Here is a 6,014-nt window from a genome sequence, read left to right on the forward strand (position 1 = left end):
CACAGCATTAGTAATAAAAAGTGATCTTAACATACTGTATTTGTCTTTGAGTAAATGAATGTTAACTGTTCTTTAGTGATGACGAGCGAACCCGTGGATGTTCAAATTTGCGGGATTAGGCTGAACAAAAGTTAAAAGTTTAGTTCAGGGCCAAACTTGGCCCCGAAATTCAAATGACCTAAAATGAGAATAAAAAAAGGAAAACTTATAATCGTGAACCAGGAGGCGGAGGTCCAAGTAGAGAAGGGGGTGGAGTTGGCAGTGTAGATGGAAGAGGCATATGAGGAGGAGGTATCAAACACTAGAGAGGTGCGATGATGCGATGGGGGATGATGAGGTCCCAGACATCACATGGAGTCAAGGCCATCCGAGTGACGTAGGCAGTTCGGAGGAAGAGGTGGAGATGACGTGCCCAGGGGATGGGGATGACTACTCGGCGCCCGGGCTTTGGTGTTAGTTTTGGGGAATGTCGCGGTGGCTGGCTCCCAGGCCCGTACCCTAGGGTCACTCTTAAAAAGCAGGGGGAAAGTTATATGGGATAGGAAATGTTTGTGACGCCACCTGTGGTGTCTGATGAGGATCACCAGCATTGCGACAGTCCTCTGAGGCCAGTGTTCAGGCAGCTTAGTTGGTGCGGCTCCCCACAGGTGGAGCGGGGCCTCAGGGCAGCGTAGGAGAAGGGATGCAGAATAGAGCGTTGGCGGGTGCAGAGCCACAGAGGAAAGAACAGACAGAGGCTGTATTTGAAGTCATCCAAGTCTTTACTCATGGAGCCTAACTCCTCTGCTCCCCTCCTGGGCCTTCTTGGTTGGACTCTGACAGGGGACAGAGCCAGTTATAACTCTGCCCCAATCCCCCGTCTCGAGGCCTGAGACCGGGAACCGTGGACCCTGAGCCGGCAGCAGCTTAGCACTGGCTTGCCTTCCCAAAGACCCACGACTAAAGAGTGGGTTATTACAATGGCCTCCAGTTATATATGATTCTATTAAGTGCTAAAGTAAAGTGCTTCCTCCACCCTCACTCACTACGTTGTTCCCCTTAGCTTTGGTTCCCCCCAACTCCTCCATTCAGGCCCGGGGCAGCACTATGGTGCTTTTAGGCCCCCTTCAAAACTGGAATGGTGTAGTGTTGAGTGTGTGGTTGGGGTCCTGTGTGGTGCTCCATCCTTACCTTGGAGAGGAGATACCACACCTCGTTCTGAGGTGCAGTACCCCTGTGGCGACTGAATCCTCGGGGGTGCCACAGAGGTCATGCTACCCCAGCTGCTCAGTGAACGATGAATCAAGGTGCAAAAGTGCCATAGCTGGCCCCTAGCCTTTTCTCTTTCCATATTGCTTCCTACTCCACTTCCTCGGCCTTCTCCTCATCTGGTCAGAAAGTGCGGGCAGTATGTGCGCGCTTTTGGCGTTCTCACCCTGCTGCTTGCCTGTCAGCGGTGTAGCATCACTTCTGCCTTCCTGCTCCCCGCCTCATATGTGACGTACCCACATGGAGGAACTCCCCCTTGCATATGCTGGAGAGATTGCACGAGCCGCAGCAGGCAGTAGTGGAGCTTTTTATAAACAGTAAACTGATATTGCTATGGAGAGAAATTTTGCACCTACACATTTGTTGAGTATTATCACCTGGTTCAGAGAAAGATTTGTACATATCAATCCATTGTACTTAAAACAAGTAGAAATTATTTATATGTTTCATGAGTGCCATTGGGTGATTGCTATTCCTAATATACATATATTGGAGAAATTGAAATGGCTACTCTCCAAACTCTGCAAGACTTGTGCTGTATGTTAGTCTTGCAGAGGATAAATCAGATGTCATTAAATTATTTGATAAGGGAGATAATATCTCCCTAACTGCCCACAGGATAAATTAAGTGGCTGCTGGGCCTGAGGCGGAAAGTGTTTTGGCGCAAGTCCTACTGCCAACGAGGATTGCTGGATGTTTCTCTGTCCATGTTGCCTCCTCTTCCTCCACCACCTCCTCATCCCGTTAATGTAACACCTGCATGAAAAATTTCAGCACAGCCAGGTGGAAACAGCAGGCTGTTTTGGAAATTATATGATTGTGTGAAAAATTCCCAGGAGGTGTGGATGGGGATCAAACAACAGACAGATGTGTGGTTGGTGTCAATAAACCTCAAGCCCGGTCTGGTGGTGTGTGATAAAGTGCAAAATCTTGTAGCTCTTGGCCTAGCTGACTTGACTCACATCCCTTGACTGGCGCAAGTGCTGAATTTGGCGGTGCAGAGCTTCCTTAAAAATTGCACAGATATGTCAGAGCTGCTGCTGAAAGTGCGGGCTGTCTGTGCACACTTTCGGCATCCTCACCCTGCTGCTGCTCACCTGTCTGCGCTGCAGCTTCACTTCTGCCTTTCCGCTCATCACCTCATAAGCAACGTATCTATAAGAGACTGTGCGAGCAGCTGAAGGAGATGCTGGAGAGACTTTGTGATCAAAAGCAGGTGATACTGGAGTTTGAGTTGCAGCATGCACGGGTGAGTCGCTGTGTGGAACAACATCACTTCATGACCAATGAGTGGGCTTCCACGCGGGACATGTGTCCCGTGTTGCACTGTTTTGAGTACTCCACGAACATGGTCACATCGATTGATGACGCCATCATCAGCGTTGCTTCTGTATCTCTAGAAAAAAACAACAACTCGATGATGGATGAGCTGGTGGCTCTGGTAAGAGTAGGAGGAACAGGGAACCTTCAGACCATTATCAGGCCAGGCGTCTGTTGGAGGATGGTTTCCTGTACCAACAGCGGCCAGGTACACAAATGTCCAGCCAGGGGACGGTTTTGGAGGATGAGGAGGATGAGGAACAACTGTGCTCATAGCAGGGTGGCACTCAAAGCAGCTAACGGTCATCACTGGAGCTTGGCTAGTGAGATACTGATGATACAGAGGACCCAGATGATGCACCTCCCACCGGGAACAACTAGTTGTTGCCTCTGGGCAGCCTGGCACACATGAGGCAATACATCGTGCTGTGCCTGCGCAACAACCAAATTGCCCGGATTGTTACAAGTGCTGTTTAATGGGTGGCCACCCTGCTGGATCCCCACTGGAAGACAGCGTACCAACCTTACTTGTGTCACTAGAGTAAGATTTGAAAATGCGGGAATACAAGCGCAAGCTAGTAGACGCGCTACTGACAGCATCTTTACCTGACAGCGGAGGCTCAGTGGAAGCACAAAGCAGAGGAGGATGAAGTCTCCAACGCAGCTGGGGCACTTCCTCCACCAATAATTTAAATTATTTGTGCTAATAGCATGCTACAGAAAGCAGGACACATTTCTGCATATAAATATTTTGTGCTACTAGTTTTGCTTCAGCCTGGAGTCCACATTTCTGAATCTAAATTTTTGGTGCTAATAGCATACTACAGAAAGCAAGCCACATTTCAGTATATAAATATTTGGTGCTACTATTTTTGCTTTAGCCAGGAGTCCACATTTCTGAATCTAAATTCTTTGTGCTTCTAGCCTGCTACAGTAAACAGGCCACATCTCTGCATATAAATATTTTGTGCTGCAAGTTTTTCTTCAGCCAGGAGTCCACATTACTGAATCTAAATTCTTTGTGCTAATAGCAGGCTAAAGGAAGTAGGCCCTATTTCAGTATATAAATATTTTGTGCTACTATTTTTGCTTTAGCCAGGAGTCCACATTTCTGAATCAAAAATGGTTTGCGCTAATAGCATGCTACAGAATGTAGGCCACATTTCTGCATATAAATATTCTGTGCTACTAGTTTTGCTTCATCCAGGGGTCCACACTTCTGAAGTTACATTTTTTGTGCTAATAGTATGCTCCAGTGACATTATCAATAAATACTGATTGTTAATTTAGAGACAGATGACCGACAGGTCTGGGCCTAGGGTCGTGAAACAGCTGGTTAAAAGAGGGGAAGGGTACATCCAACATGAGGGTGAAAAAACGAGGTTGTGGTGAAATGGAAAATAGGCTTAGTGTTCAAAGCGTACATGGGGTAGGTGGTAATGTTAATGAAATCTCTACAGAACAAATATCATCTCGTCCTACCCAAAGACAACTGACAACTTCTGTTACCGGACGGGCTATGCCACTCCTTTCTTTGGCAGCCGTACAGCGGTATGCCTTGCAGATAAGGGCCAGAAAGAGCATGTGCTCCAGTGGATGCCAAGAGCAGCATCAAGTGGCCTCTCCTTTTGTTTCACCTAAATATCATACATAGTACAGTCCTCAGAGGTGGCTTCCCAATTACCCTTGTTTCCCCCTGCATCACAACTTTCCAACTACCCAACTGACTATTGGAAACCACAGATGGGCGAGTTTGCAGAGCTGTTCACACATTCTATTCCATGGGCATCAGAGGTCTGCTCCAAAGATTAACAGACTCAGGAGGAAAGAATTTGCACCAATCGCCAAAATTTTTTTCAGTTGGATCCGGGACTGGACGAAGTAAGGTCCAAGCAGAATCCAGATCCTCGTCACCAGACATTAATCTCTGAGGGTGGAGGTGATCCTGATGAGACTCAGATACCTAAGGCACATGTGGACTGTACTGTGCTATCAGGGCAGGAAGAGGAGGAGGGTGACTCTCAGGGCGAGGAGGGGGAGAACAGAGAGGATGATGATGAGGTTGTCGATTAGTGTTGAGCCACCCCCGTAGTGTTCGAGTTCGGTTCGGTTCGTCGAACACCCGTGTGTTCGCCGAACTGTTCGTCGAACTGTTCGTCGAACACCTTCGAACACCGTTAAAACCAATGGCAGGCAAACAAAAACACATAGAAACACATAGAAAACACCTTCAAAGGTGTCCAAAAGCTGACAAACTGCTCAGAAGACACAACTAACACATGGAAAAGTGACAAGTACATATAGTCATGCGAAAAGAAAAGAGGTGGAGGAGTAAAAGGAGAGGGAGACACAGATATAGGCATGTCATGCCCTTCTAAAATCCAAAAAGTGAGAAGCCGACACGTTCAGTCCGCTCTTGCCCGTGCCACCTCCGTGTCGCCGGGTTTGTGCCAGAGCCGTGGTGAACCCTGACGGCCAGCCCCCCTCTCCCAATACTCGTGCCTGTCCGCTGGTGGGTCGAGCGAGCCCCCCTGTGGTGGAGGCAGCTCTAACTTTTTTAATTTAAATTGTCTCTCTAATTTGAATGAATACACTTTAAATCCATTTACAAGGATCTATTGGAGGGCAAGTCTCATGCCAGCAGCCGCGTAATTCCAGTTCCAGTAGCGTCCACTAAAGCTGCTGCAGTTAAAAAGCTTTTATAAGGATCGAGCTCGGCTGTCCACCGCAAGGCATCCTAGTGCCAGTCCCAGCCCCTATGCCTTGGGGTGCCTCCTGATGCTCTTCACTGAGTATCCCGTGGTCCCGAAGCATTTCCTTTGAAAAAATTAAGTGTCCAAACTACAGGTGGTGTAGCTTGCTTAACAGCCGGGATAATCCGCTGACTAGCAGACACTGCTACTAGGCACAAAGTATTTCCTGGGCTAGATGCAGTTAAAAATTTGTAAGTAGATACTCTCGTTGGATGCTGAGAAAGCATTCCATAGAGTCTCCTGGCACGCCATATATGATTCTCTTAAAAAGCTTGGGGTAGGGGTCTAGGGGACCCTTTTATAGCCAAAATCACGGCCCTGTATCACAATACGTCACCTAGGCTGAAGATAAATGGAACTGTAGCACCCTGAGGGCTCGGTTGCTACAGACGTATTGCACCTCACCCAGAGGTGTGATATCTCACTCTCAGGTAAGGATGGAGTGTGGATCAGGACCCGACACCTGCATGCATTACACCACATTGCCGTGGGGCAGGGCGACCAATATGCCCCTGAGATGGGCACGACAGTCCCTGTCCCTGGCTGGAGTGGGGGAGGGAACACTGAGGAAGGGGAACCCTGTAGTGCAGGAGCAGGGAGGAAGCAGTTCCTGGGTGCATTGAGAAGGGAGTATAAAAGGTGGGCACCATCTTAGTTCAGTGCAGAGAAGTCTGAGCAGAAGTGGCAGGGAGC

Source organism: Phyllobates terribilis, unplaced genomic scaffold, assembly GCF_046119375.1.
Source record: "Phyllobates terribilis strain yellow unplaced genomic scaffold, ASM4611937v1 Scaffold_3__8_contigs__length_932513732, whole genome shotgun sequence".
NCBI classification, from domain to species: Eukaryota; Metazoa; Chordata; class Amphibia; order Anura; family Dendrobatidae; genus Phyllobates; species Phyllobates terribilis.